The sequence below is a fragment of the Muntiacus reevesi genome, chromosome 9, assembly GCF_963930625.1.
Source record: "Muntiacus reevesi chromosome 9, mMunRee1.1, whole genome shotgun sequence".
NCBI classification, from domain to species: domain Eukaryota; kingdom Metazoa; phylum Chordata; class Mammalia; order Artiodactyla; family Cervidae; genus Muntiacus; species Muntiacus reevesi.
Genome location: NC_089257.1, coordinates 77,621,173 through 77,636,783, shown reverse-complemented (window position 1 = coordinate 77,636,783; position 15,611 = coordinate 77,621,173).

The following is a 15,611-nucleotide window of genomic DNA, read 5'->3' as shown; positions in this document are numbered from 1 at the left end:
TTCTGCTGTTCAGTAAAGTGACTCAGTTATACACACACACACACATATATACACATACTATTTGCTATATTCTTTTCCATTATGTTTTATTGTAGGTTATTCAGTATAGTTTTTTGTACTATACAGTAGGACATTGTTGTTTATGCTATACAGTAGGACCCATGTTGCTTATTCTATATATAAAAGCTTATATCTCCTTACCCTCACTTCCCACTCTATCTCTCCCAACTCCCTTCACCTTGGAAATCATCAGTTTTTTCTCTATGTCCCTAATTCTGTTGCATAGATAGGTTCATTTGTGTCATATTTTAGATTCCACATATAAATCATATCATATGGTATTTGTCTGTCTTACTTATTTTACTTATATGATAATATCTAGTTGCATCCTAGTCTTTTGAAAAGATAAAATTAAGTGTGTGTGTGTGTGTGTGTGTGTGTGTGTGTGTGTACAAAGGGAGGACAGGGTAAGGCTTCTAGGGGCAAGGGGAGACAATGGGAGAGTCTACTCCAGCCTGGAAAGTGTTGCAAAAGTAACCTGACCCATTTAGGACCACATTTTGGCAACACATTGATCAAGGCACAAAAGCTAGAGGGAATGGCTATATGATGTACACCAGAGCCAGGTTTAAGGGGAAGAGTCTCAATATCATCAAATGTCTTATGCCACAGAGATAAAGTGTGCCAAAATATATATTTCTTAAATGTTAAGAAGCATAGTTCTCACACAAATAGATAAGGAGGGTGCATCAACTCATTAGCCAACTGAACCAGAATGGCCAAGTTGGTTCAAAGGATGGTAAAGTACATGCATACATAGTCAATAAAAAAAGAAATATAAAATTTCAGAATAAAATCCCTAAATTACAAAGCCAGTTAATGCTGTCTTAGAGAATAATAATAAACAATCTATAGGATTGCCTTCATTATCAAAAAGAAATATCTCTTCAACAATAAAACTTATTTTATCTTATTGGAGTTCTTTGATAAAATTTATTTTTATAGAGTTGCAAATATTCTACTGGATAGCAAATGCTAAACCAAATACACATAATTCCATCTATAGGATCAAAAAACCCTTTTTATGAGAAGCCAGTATGACAATGAAGAGCATATATTCCTTTTTTTTCTTTTTCTTTTGGCCTTACTTTCAAATTTTTGATTACTTTAAAACAGGCAAAAGCTGTAGACACCTCCAAATTAAAGGAATAGCAACAGAACTAGATATAATGGGTGTAAAGTCAGCAGAAAATAGTTACGTCGTTCAAGATGATTAAAGAGACTCACAGTTGGAAACCTTGACACAATCCTAGGAGAAGAAGGAGAGGAAATTCAAATGAGTACAGTTAATTTTTCCACCAGTCAGGCAGGATTGGGATTTGGATATGGACTTAGCAAAGAATAATGACAATGTGATACTTTCATTGCAACCTAATATTATGTCTAGAATTTATTCTCAAGAACAAATAACACAATTAGATCTTAAGCTGTCAAAGGCTCACAAGAACACAAGAATCCAGAAGAAAATCAATATAAATTTCTGTCTTTCCTAAAAAAAGGTCTACTTTTTATAAGTTGTAATTGTGGTAGTAATGTGACCTAATGATGATGAATTGGAAAACACGTGATTGGTTAAAGCAGTCAGTCCAAGCAATCAAGGGTTTTTTGAAACATTTGCTTCTTTGGTTTTGGTTTAAGATACTAAACAGCCTGGCCCAATGATGATGAGAGGCATCAGATTGCTATACATTTTCTATGTTTGCACTGACCAGATCAGCCTGATGCTCTCTATACTAAGCTGAAGTCAAGGTAGGGTTGGGAGCGCAGTGACACATGGCATCCTGGTAATCACAGCAGAGCAAGTCATCTTCTGAGCTCATTGCTTTTGATTGTGTTGTGTTAATGGGCATTCTCAGAATTCCATTCTCTCTTCTCTTACCTATTCAACTGCAAGCCTCCAGCAAGTATCTTATCTCTCAAGGCCAGAGTTTTCCCATCAGGGAAGCTAAGGTTTGGTCTTCAACCTCTTTCCAGGTTTCAAAATCTATGCTTCAACATACCTGACTAATAAGCTCTTTATTACAGCAGAGCTACTAAACACATTAAACCAGAAGTGCAGAAGAAAAAGGTCAAAACCCAGATGAAGACAATGCCTATTTTTAAAATGGTTATCCAATTACCAAGACAAATTAGAACAATTTTTAATTGTATAAAGTGAAATTAGATCCAAGGACTTCCCTGATGGTTCAGCAGTAAAGAATCCACCTGCAGTACAGGAGATGCCAGTTCCATCCCTGTGTTGGGAAGATGCCATGGAGGAGTTGGCAACGCACTGCAGTATTCTTACCTGGAGAATCCCATAGACAGAGGACCCTGGTGGGCTACAGTCCGTAGGGTCACAAAGAGTTGGACATGACTGAGCTATTGAGTATGCAGGCACATTCAGAAGCACACCTTGGAAGAAATTAAAGCTTGGTTGCAAAAAAGAAAATAGTGCCAAAAGTCTTAAAAGAAACCCCCAAAATCCTCACTAGATTCATGGAGTGTTTAAAAACTAAACACATGTATACACACACACATATATACACATCTCATATTAAAACTCATTTAAAGGGAAACATGTTAACTAAATATGGGGGAAAAAATAAGAAGAAAAGAAATGGCACGTGTATCTGTTTTGCCCAGAGGCATATGGCTGCAACTCAGGAAAGTCTGAGTCAACAAACAAATAGGTAAATAGGGAGAATTAGATTTTTTTTCCACTCCAACCTGACTTGACCTCCTCTTTGAGACAAGTCGCTTGTGTTGTGCACACCTGGAAGTACTCTGGATACCTTGTTTAGAGGCACAGACTCCTTCAAGGAGCACTGGTTCCCCCCACCCCACCACCCACTATTTCATTTGCCATAAATACAAATTCTCTTCCTTTGAGAGCTGGGAGGCAAGAGGTGAGACAACCTGGTCACCTTTCAACATCTCTGACTGCAAAGGATTTTCAGTAAACATCAGAAGAAAAGCCTTCACAGCATTCGGCAAAAAATACAAACAATGAAGCTCATACTTATTCAACAACCCCTGGGAAGTTTCCAAGAATCAGGTGATCCCAGTCATCAAAGAAACTGCAGGCATATGGGGCCAGGCCTCAGGAGGGCAGACCTTCCTTGAAAGAATCTGAGATTAAATGATAGCTTTCTACAGACATAGGAGCTCAGGAAAAAACTGCCAGTATAGAAGAGTATTAACTCTCAGGAGTATATTTTCAATGCAGAGTACAAGCAATTTAGCTACTGACTCTCACTGACATTAATAGTCGCTATGCAGTTAAATCCTTATCTGGCACTTTCAACCTGAACCCTGCATCTTTCTTCTCTTGCTGAGACAGACAGAGAGAATTTTGTCACTCATTTGTATCTGACTCTTGCGACCCCATGAACTATACAGTCCATATAATTCTCCAGGCCATAATACTGGAGTGAGTAGCTGTTCCCTTCTCCAGGGGATTTTCCAAACCCAGGGGTTGAACCCAGGTCTTCTGCATTGCGGGCGGATTCTTTACCAGCTGAGCTACCAGGGAATCCCACTGAGAGAGAGAGAGAGAGAGAATTTTGCCACCTATGCTGGGGAGACAGGGGATGAGGATAAAATGACTTATTTGGTTTATAGCATTAGGCGCCCAATATAATCCACTGTTTCACATTTCAAAACTTTGAAAGAATTGTCTGAATTTTTGCAGAGGTCAAGCTATGTAAAAGATAAAGAAGATACATGTTTTTGTTATACCAATGAACAAAATGCTTACTTATTTTCTTAGAATCACAGGATTTTAGGTATTTAATCTGAATGCTTTCTAATATTTAGTTCACTAATTGCTTTGATGGCATCTTTTTTATTAATACTTATTTCAGTGCATTATTCAAGAATTTGTCTTCTTATATGTATCTACTAAGAGTAACTGAACAATAACAAGAACAGTTAACCTCTCTTCCCAGGAAGAAGCACATATATCCAAATTTGCTAACACAATTTTATAGGGTTCACAAATTCCCTGAAAACCAATCATGGATTAAAAAGTCCCAGCTTAAGAATCTTTAATATAATGTTGTTCTGTTGCTAAGTCATGTCCGACACCTTGTGACCCCATGGACTGCAGCATGCTAAACTCCTCTGTCCACACTCTCCCAGAATTAGGTCAAATTCACATCCATTGAGTCGTTGATGTTATCTAACTATCTCATTATCTGCTGCATGCTTCTCCTGTTGCCTTCAATGTTTTCCAGCATAAGGGTCTTTTCCAAAGAGTTGGTTCTTCACATCAGGTGCCCAAAGTATTGGAACTTCAACTTCAGCATCAATCTTTCTAATGAATATTCAGGGTTGATCTCCTTTAGGATTGATTAGTCTGATCTTTTTGCAGTTCAAGGGACTCTCAAGAGTCTTCTCCAATACCACAGTTAAATCCACCAATTCTTCGACCCTCAACCTTCTTTATGGTCCAAATCTCACATCTATGCATGACTACTGGTAAAACCATAGTTTTGGCTATATACACCTTTGTCAACAAAGTGATGTCTCTGCTTTTTAATACGCTGTCTAGGTTTGTCATATCTTTCTTTCCAAGGAACAAATGCATTTTAATTTCATGGTTGCAGTCACCATAAGTGATTTTGGAGCCCGAGAAAATAAAATCTGTCACTACTTCCACATTTTTCCTATCTATTTGCCATGAAGTGATGCGACCAGATGCCACGATCCTAGTTTTTGAATGCTGAGTTTCAAGCCGTCTGTTTTACTCTCCTCACGGGAAATATGGACACTTTGTGCATGTTCAGGAGTCAGTCATATCTGATTCTTTGTGGCCCCATGGACTCTATCCACCAGGTTCCTCTACCCATGGGATTTTCCAAGCAAGAATACTGGAGTCTTCTCTTCTCCAGAGGATCTTCCCAACCCTGGAATCAAACTCACAATGAACTAGATTGGTCTCCCAATGGATTCAGTAAAAACAGCCATCAACAAGAGTTAGCAACTACTAATTTTATTCAATTAATTCACCAGAGACACTTATTTAGTAAACATATGTGGTGAAGACAATTCATATTCTCTGCCAGCTCACTGCCAAAATCATTCTTCGGATTTTAATTCATTATGAAATGGTAAACATGCCATGACGCCTTTCAATATCACTAGTAACAGCCTACTTACTGAAATGACAATAGCAACACATTATATGGAGTTAAAAATTAAAGTGGAAAGCTTTATTTCTTCCCATCAGCAACTTTATGATTGTTCTGGTTGTTAGATGGGGAAGGAACAGACAGAACCAGTATAAGTAAAAATACACACCTACAAATGTAGAATCACAGTCACAATCTATTACTATTCTACAGACTATTACACAAAAGTTAAGTAACAAAGCATCTGGAATAATGAGACAAAAGTTATACAATCCGAACCAAGTGTAAAAAGCTTCAGCAAAGGTGAAGAGCATGATTTAAGAGAAGGTAGTTATCTGAAATTCCTTAAAGTTAGAAAAGTTGTTAAGTGCTTGGGCAACATGCTGATTTGAATTGAATTGGCAGTGTAACTGAGGATGTCAGTAGAAATTAGGGCCTTTTAGAATTCATCCTGTAGGTAACAGAATAAGAACTGTTCTTCCCAGGTATCATCTTAGAAATGCTATTTGTTCTGCCCATGCTGAGCACAAAGATATAAAGAGCAAATACTAATTAGGTATATTAGGATAAATACCTCTATTGAGATCAGAGGGATTTTTGACTCAAGACTCAGTAAATCAGAACTTAGCATACATTATAATTTTCCAGGCAAAGATACTGGAGTGGGCTGCCATTTTCCCCTCCAGGGGATCTTCCTGACCCAGAGATCAAAACTGAGTTTCATGTGTCTCTTGCATTGACAGGTGGATTCTTTACCACTAGTGCCACTTGGAAAGCCATATATCTGTTTATTTTAGTATATGTTAGTAGTAACAAACACCTCAAGATACTTATCTAAACATAGACATATATTTGGTCATAAGTACAAATTCACTCTCATTAGTCTGTTGATAATACCCTTAACTAGATAAGGCTTGGGGACATTTTGTTTTGAGTGTTTCCAGACACAAAGGAGTGGTTCCCAAACTAGAAAGATTCCAATAAAAGAGACTCTGAAACTCTCTACCTCTCCTCTTTTTCTAAACTCCCAGAACACTTTTCCTTATAAGATTCATCTCACTGCTGCTACTTGTTCTGAATGTGTTACTTTCTTTGCCCCTGCCACTCAGCAAAAGCCAAATGGAAACCCATCAAAAAGTGTGAGAAAGTTTCCCAGAAAGGGATGCAATGTGATAGGAACTTGTTTCCTACCAAGTTGCCTTACTTCATAGTTCAATGGGATGGTTGAGGTTGCATCCATGGTGATCAGTAAATACAAATAAGCACGTTGAACAAAGGCTTCAAGATCTAGCAGCTAGATGTTCTCAAGAAAAGTACTTAAAGTAAGGCAATAATGTTTGTTACTAAACTGTATGTGTATATGTTCTTTGCTATGCAGAAAAGTGTTAATTCTTGGCTCTGAAAAAAATCTTAACATCACTTCAAATGACAACACTAAAAGTATGTGTTAATAACATCACTATGTAAAGCAAATGAGTAAAGAAAAATTAGTTAGGTAATGTCCCAAATATTATAATAAAATATCCACAATGATTTTGCAAAGGTAACTGATTCTTCTTTTAATTAATGGTCATAAAATTCAGACCAGATACTCCAGTATTTATAATATAAATATTCCAGATTTATATTATAAAAGATGAAGCAATATCTTTATTACTGCTTAGGAAGAAATATACAGTTCATTCTCTCTTTAGCAATTTGCCCTACTCTGGTCTTCATTCAACAGAAGTAAGACAAATGGGAATTTGACATACCAAATTCACTCATCAGAATATAAATTGCCTCATAAATGCTCTCTCACTGATCTTTTGATTGGCAGATAGTATCATGCAAGATGGTCAGACTTGGTGATCATCAAATGTCAGGAAATTGAATGATTTTTGATGAAGACTATATTCTTTAATTTTATTAAAATTCCAGATGGTAGAGACTATATCTTATTCATCTCCTAACAAAGCTATCCTTGTTACTTTGCCCCTTAAATATTTATTTAATACCTTTCTTCTCAAGGAAGACTAACCAGAATAACCATTTTTTAAAACATATTTTGAGTAAAAGTAACGTTACAACCCAAGAAGCAGTGAAGCCAACTATCCATTATAAAATAGATATAACCAGAGTGCTATTAAAGTGATCACTTATAATGATAATAACAATAAAACATCTGCGATGCAAGTCTAGATTTATTTAGCTGTACATAAATTAGAGTCCCAGAACAGTTTGAAACAAGAAAGAAAGGGACAATCAGTAATTCACTGATCATTAACAGGAACAAAATGCTAAGTTTTAGCCCTGACCCAAATTTGCTATCTAATTTATTTACTATCTTTTCCCACTAGAATTACAGGATTCTGCACTATTAAAACCTAATTAGAATTTTTATCCTCTTCTGACCTATGTTTTCATGCTTGTTTCCTGGCAGACTATTGACTGGAGCTAATTGGCAAATATTCCTATAAAAGAGAAATCCTTTACAAACCCAAGCATCCATAAAAATCAACTGAGGTAAGCTGTTAAGTGCCTCTTCAGAATATGGTTTGCTGAGCACCACTTTCAGAGATTCTGATTTGGTTGTTTAAAGTGTAGGTCTGGAAAAATTTTAAATAGGTGTCCACATTAAACACACTGAAAAACATTTTATAAAGAGCTGCTCTTAAGTACTGGCGGTGTGTAAACACAGACAATGCAAGTAAATGCCAAGAGTCACCTTTCAGAATTCCCGAGGCTTAGACTGTCTCCAAATCTCTATAGACACCTCAGTGCTGAGAGAATAAAGAATAAAGTTCAATAAGTAGAATAATCCACATACAATTATACACTTGCCATGAAAAATCTTTGTTTTCAATTTGCCTGGTTAAATGTAGTACCCATAAGGTGGCAACTTAATTGAAGTTGCAATGAAAATCTACTCTGAAAAGGCAGTGCAGTTGTTATACATCACGTTACTTTTAGGAAAGTTTCCATCAGTCTGTATTCAACCCCAATAGGAAAGATGATATAGTTAGGAAAAAGCAGGACCACGGGTTCTAAGAAAATTCTAGGTTTAAAATTTCCCCACAAGGTCTACAATCCACTTCTGTACAATGCTTTATAAAAAGAAGTTAAAGAAAAAGAAAGGTTCTGTTTAAATCAGCACAAAACAGTAGTCATTCATAGCCTTAAATGCTCTAAGAAAATATTAGCACCCAAAACAGCCTCCAAAGAACAGGAGCTATAAATAATATTTGTGTTTTCGCTGTTGTTCAGTCTCTAAGTCATGTCCGATTCATTTGGGACTTCATGGACTATAGTCTGCCAGGCTTCTTTGTCCATGAAATTTCCCAGACAAACAGACTAGAATAGGTTGACATTTCCTTCACCAGGGGATCCCAACCAGGGGATCCAACCCAGGGATTGAACCCATGTTTCTGGCATTGTCAGGTAGATTCTAAAAACTATGGCATCCGGTCCCATCATTTCATAGCAAATATATGGAGAAACAGTAACTGACTTTATTTTTCTGGGCTCCAAAATCACTGCAAATGGTGACTGCAGCCATGGAATTAAAAGACACTTACTCCTTAGAAGGAAAGTTATGACCAACCTAGACAGCATATTAAAAAGCAGAGATATTACTTTGTCAACAAAGGTCCATCTAGTTAAGATTATGGTTTTTCCAGTGGTCATGTATGGATGTGACAGTTGGACTATAAAGAAAGCTGAGTGCCGAAGAATTGATGCTTTTGAACTGCCGTGTTGCAGAAGACTCTTGAGAGTCCCTTGGACTGCAAGGAGCTCCAGCCAGTCCATCCAAAAAGAGATCAGTCCTGGGTGTTCACTGGAAGGACTGATGTTGAAGCTGAAACTCCAATACTTTGGCCACCTGATGTGAAGAGTTGACTCATTTAAAAAGACCCTGATGCTGGAAAAGATTGAATGCAGGAGGAGAAGGGGACGACAGAGGATGAGATGGTTGGATGGCATCACCGACTCAACGGACATGGGTTTGGGTGGACTCTGGGAGTTGGTGATGGACAGGAGGCTTGGTGTGCTGCGGTTCATGGGGTGGCAAAGAGTCAGACACGACTGAGCAACTGAACTGAACTGAACTGAAGCCACCTGGGAAGCCCAATATTTGTGTACTGGACCTTGTACAATTTTATTGTACTGTGTACTGGAACTTGTATGATCTTATCTGTGAAAGTGTCTCAGTAATGTCTCAGTCTTTGTGACCCCATGGACTATACAGTCCATGGAATTCTCCAGGCCATAATACTGGAGTGAGTAGTCATTGTCTTCTCCAGTGGATCTTCCCAACCCAGAAATCAAACCGGGATCTCCTGCATTGCAAGCATATTCTTTAACAGCTGAGATATCAGGGAAGGCCTTATCTGAGTCTCATAATAATTCTTTAATGACATGAATATTTGATTCCAATCCTATGATAAACTAAAGCACACAGCAGTAGGAGGCTTTGTACATTAGCATATAATTGGTAAATAGAAGAACTAGAAATTGCATCTAGATTTCCAAGTTTTATATTTTACAGCAAAAAGCAATTTCTAGGTGGAAATTTCTAAGCATCTAAAATAATAGTTCTTAACTTAAATGGTATAGCCCATCAACAAGAATGCTATTCATAAATGATTTGTAAATACTTTATTTTTAAATATTTTATGTAATAATCAAAGTTATTTTCTATTTTAATAGAAGTCTCAATTTCTTACATGGGTATGTTTTCTTTATTCAAAGGAAAAATAAAGAGAGATGGATATGCAGTCAAAGTACAGGAAATTTCAGAATCCCAGAAATCTATCCTAATAAGTCTCCTGCATGAAGGTCATTATAAAGTAGAGAACATATGCCCTGGCATAGGTCCCCTTAATGTTTAGAATGAGCACTTAAAAACAACACCAAAAATAGCCCAAAGCTATACCTTTAGGTATAAGGAAAAACTAAAATCATTATCATCATCATCAAGAGGAAAATGAAGTTTTTCCTTCTCATTGCAGCTTCAGTTCAGTTCAGTAACTCAGTCCTGTCTGACTCTTTGTGATCCCATGGACTACAGCACACCAGGCTTTCCTGTCCATCACCAACTACCATAACCTACTCAAACTCATGTCCATTGAGTTGGTGATGCCATCCAACCATTTCATCTTCTGTCAGCCTCTTCTTCTCCCACATTCAATCTTTCCCAGCATCAGGGTCTTTTCAAATGAGTCAGTTTTTTGCATCAGGTGGCCAAAGTACTGGAGTTTCAGCTTTGGTGTCAGTCCTTCCAATGAATATTCAGTACTGATTTCCTTTAAGACTGACTGGTTGGAGCTCCTTGCAGTCCAAGGGACTCTCAAGAGTTTTCTCCAACACCACAGTTTAAAAGCATCAATTCTCTGGTACTCAGCTTTTCTTATAGTCCAACTCTCACATCCACACATGACTACTGGAAAACCAATAGCCTTGACTAGATGGGCCTTTGTTGGCAAAGTAATATCTCTGCTTTTTAATATGCTATCTAGGTTGGTCAAAACTTTTCCTCCAAAGAGCAAGTGTCTTTGAATTTCATGGCTGCAGTCACCATCTGTGGTGATTTTGGAGCCCCCCCAAAATAAAGTATCTCACTGTTTCCATTGTTTCCCCATCTATTTGCCATGAAGTAATGGGACTAGATGCCATGATCTTAGTTTTCTGAGTGTTGAGTTTTAAGCCAAATTTTTTACTCTCCTCTTTCACTTTCATCAAGAGACTCTCTGGTTCTTCTTTGCTTTCTGCCATAAGGGTGGTGTCATCTGCATATCTGAGGTTATTTATATTTCTCCTGGCAATCTTGATTCCAGCTTGTGCTTCATCCAGCCCAGCATTTTGCATGCTATACTATGCATAGAAGTTAAATAAGCAGTGACAATATACAGCCTTGACGTACTCCTTTCACAATTTGGAACCAGTCTATTGTTCCATGTCCAGTTCTAACTGTTGCTTCTTGACCTGCATAGAGCTTTCTCAGGAGGCAAGTAAATTGGTCCAGTATTCCCATCTCTAAGAATTTTCCAGTTTGTTGTGATCTAAACAGTCAAAGGCTTTGGCATAGTCAACAAAACAAAAGTAGATATTTTTTCTGGAACTCTCTTGCCTTTTTGATGATCCAGCAGATGTTGACAATTTGATCTTTGGTTCCTCTGCCTTTTCTAAATCCAGCTTGAACATCTGATAGTTCACAGTTCACGTACTGTTGAAGGTTACTGTCATTGCAGTTTACTGTCTTCAAAAACCTGGGCATAATCCTGCCAATATTTTCCCTTTCCAAATTTTTCTCCCCAGGTTTCTAACAGGACAGTTGAGCATCTAGAACAATGATCGGTGTTCTATAAATACCCATACATTCTTGAGTGAAAGATTTCATTGATATCTCAAGGGATAGGAAGAGAAGAATGAGGAGGAAATGGGCATCTTATTACCTTCAATTTGCATATTAAGGCCCTGAGGCTTGAGGAAATTGAATAAGGTCACACAGTTTTAAGCAGTGGAGTTAAGTGAACCCAACTGGCTAGATACCACAGTCCACATTCTTAACTACTGCATTATGTCATCTTGCTGTTGTTGACTCTTCTCTTGTTCTTTGAATTGTTTACACTGGCATAATGCTCTCTTAAGGGAAAATGTGAGGGATGGCTATGAAGGGTTTCAAATATTTTTCAAAGAGCAAAGCCTATTCAGAGAATGACAGAACATTAAAAAAGATCTCAGTTGTCATCTAATTCAGACACACCAACATCCATTTTGGAACCATTATGTAGAAGACCAGACAGTCTGAGATAAGTCAAACTGCTTGTTCAAGAGAACAAGTCTGTGGCTATACAGCAACTCAGAACTAAGGTCACCTGTCGATGAGATCATATCACTATCCTCAACTCTCCATGGGCCTTGATTTATTTATACACTAGCAATAGTGGATCAAGTATGAAACTCAGGTGTATATAAATGGCAGAACCCTAAATTTTCTAACATAACCTTTAGCTGCTTCTATTGGCTGTGATGTTGGAAATTCTTTACAATATAAAACATAGGACCTTGCCCATATACAGTGAGGGATCCTTAGAGATCTCAACTATTGCCCTAGTTGTAAAAAGAGCAGCCATATCTTGATGAATGTAGGGGGCCTGGATAATTTAACACAATACATTCTGATGTCTGATGAAAATACCTCTTTTTTCCCCACTGATTTAATCTTCCTCTTGAGCATTACCCACATGGAATAGGGAGGATACAAAGGGAGAACTTAACTTTGAGTTTGTTGAAAAATAGCATTTCAAGTGTTCAGTCACTTTGGGTAAATTATCAGTCTTTTAGTTTTCCTTTTTTCCTCTCTTCTTTTCTTCTCCAGAATGGCACTAGATGGAATCTGGAACTGTAAGGCGCTCTTATGTCATCATAAATGCACGGATAAAATGGCCGCTTGGTCTGCGCTCTGTTTTTTAAACTCTTAAATGGTTTCAGCAAGTGTGAATGGTCTGTTCTCATCCCAAAACTGACCAATTAAGGTTGAGTCTCTTGTACTCACCACCTCAAACTGAGGAGTCTGCAACACATTGGACCCTTCATCTTACCCTATGCAATATGAACTGTAGATTCTCCCAGTTTTCCTGCATGACCTTTCCAGATCCCAAAGAAATGTGTAAGCTTAGCATTATCCACAGAGCCACACAGTAAAACAATGCTCTCCTTGAAGCTCACTATCCTTAATGATTTAGTTCCAATCCCTGAAGCTGTGCTGTAACTCTTCCACCCTTCGGAAGTTGCACCCTGCTGATCCTTACCAGGAAACCTGAAGTCTCTCCCAGACTGTGCCCTGGAACATGTCCTCAGCTTTCACCAAGAGGTGGAGAAAGCAGAGCCATTAACTCCTGATGCCCCCACATACATCACTGCCCTTCTTCCCCCAATCCTCTAGGACCAGATTAAGAGGGCTTCTCACCCACTCTTATGAAGTAGAAGTTTCTAAGGTATATTTTCAGTTTTCTCCACCCCTAGGTTATTATTGAATTTTATAATGGGGTCTTTCAGGAATAGTTCTTGATATACCCATCAAAGCTTAGTCAATTTAGATAATCATCTTTTCTCCCCAATTCAGCTGATTCTCATGCCTATGATATTGAATATTCAAAATACTTCTCTGGATGTTGAGAACTGTTGTTTAGTCACTAAATCTTGGCTGACTCTTTGTGATCCCACGGACTGTAGCCTACAAGGCTCCTCTGCCCCTGGCATTTTTCAGGCAAGAATCCTGGAGTGGGTTGACATTTCCTTTTCCAGGGGATCTTCCTGACCAGGGACAGAACCCATGTCTCTGCTTAGCAGATAAATTTTTTACCATTAGCCACCTGGAAAGTCCCATGTTGAGTACTACCCTGAATTGCATGATCCCGATCAGTCACCAAGTTAAACATACACCTCTGGCTGAAGAGAAGGAGATCAGGAAAAAAGAAATGGGAAACAAATAAACACACAAACAAAAATTGAGACATTTCAGAAATAGTATTGCTTTATTCACAAGGAATGAGCTTAAATTCCAGGCTGTATTTAGTCAATGTGAGGCAATGTCATGGTTTACTCTGAACCTCATGGAACTTTTTCTAAAAACACATGAACCTACTTAATAAGATATGTGCCCATTGTCTGAGAAAAGTTTGTAAGTGCCAAGACTAGTTGGACATTTCCTTGACCATTGATTATATGACCCCTCAACTAAGGAAGATAAAATATTTCACCTGAGCCATTGTTGACTCTCCTAGATCTAAAACAGTTAGGTCCCAGACATTTTAGCAACTGGCACATAGCATGTTTGTCACCCTTCAGGTCGTCATATGAAATGTGAAATTTCTACTCTCATAAGATAAAGATACACAAGTGGATATGCCCCTTTATGAAAGATCCCAATTATACAGACTTCCTTTGCTGTCCATAAGCATGTTTCAGACGGAACATTTGCAGCTCAAATGAGTCAAATCATCAAAAATTTCTATCATCTGGATAAGAAAGCTGTCACATTTTGTGTTATTTCAAAATAGGAGTCAGGAGGATTCACCTTTTATTTTATAGGAAACAGGGCAGGTTAAAGACTTCATTTTGCCTAGTCTTTTCCGTAAGAATCATCACTGCAGCCCCCATTCATTTAATAAAATGAGTTTTAATTATCATGTGGAAAGCACATCTTTAATGCATATCAAAATATCTTCAGTTTCCCCATTTGTACATCTCAACAAAACTTTATAAAGTCAATTTTTGAGGTAAACAATTAGGTATGAGTTTTTCATTTGTTAGATTTCTATGACACAGAGAAATGAGTAGGGAGAAGCAAAGTTGGAAGAACAAAACAGGAGAGTTGCTCCAAAGTAAGCTCTAATAGAAGTCTAAGGACAAAAGGAACTGAGAAACCAGTCACCACCCAGAAACAGCGACCAGGTACCATTCAGATGGAGGATATTGAGAGTAGTGATATGTACAAGTGGGAAACTGAAAATACATTGATGTGCATTAAGACTGTGCCTTTTGCATAATAATTAAATGACAGATTTTTTTTATTGAATTTCCCTACTTTGATCCGAAATGCTCAAAGTAGAATGAATTGGGCCCTATCTATTCAGACTTGAAAGTATTTTTCATTAAAAGATATAATATGACACCTCATCAATAGGTCTAATTCTTATCATTTTTTAAAAAGTTGTATACTATTCCACTATGTATATATTAAAAATTACTTAGGAGCCTTTGACTGTAACACTTTTCAGAAACTGCAATTCATTTTCTCTGCATTGACTGCAAAGGTCAGGTTTCCCCTGTGACCTGCCAGGATCAAGAATGTATTTCTATCTCCAGGGATCAGGAATATGTTACAGGTGGTTCAAAAAAGAGAAGTACAAATCTTCCTTAATTCAAGATGGGATTCCATCTTGATCAACCCATTGCTACAAGATACGGAGTACAGCTCCTGTGCTATATGAGAAGTAGCTTTTAATATGAAACAATTCCTGCAATCACATACACATTGCTGTATTTAAAATGGATAACCAACAGAGACCTACTCTATAGCACAGGGAACTCTGCTTAATGTAATGTGGCAGCCTGGATGAGAGGGGGGTTGGAGGGAAAATGGATACATGTATACATATATATCCCTTCACTGTCCACCTGAAGTTATCACAACATTGTTAATCAGCTATACCTCAATCCAAAAATAAGTTTTAAAACAATTATAAAAGGATGAGTTCATCACAAGAATAAACAGGCAAAGATAATTTGCAAACTATAGAAAGGATCTTCTGAGAGCTTTTTTTTTTTTTTCCTTTCTTTTCTTGTCATGTTAAATATGTGTAATGTTGAAGATAGAAACTAAATACACTTTTTAATGGTTTTGGACGTTTTTCTGAGTGATGATGCTGCCTGAGATACCTTCACCCCACA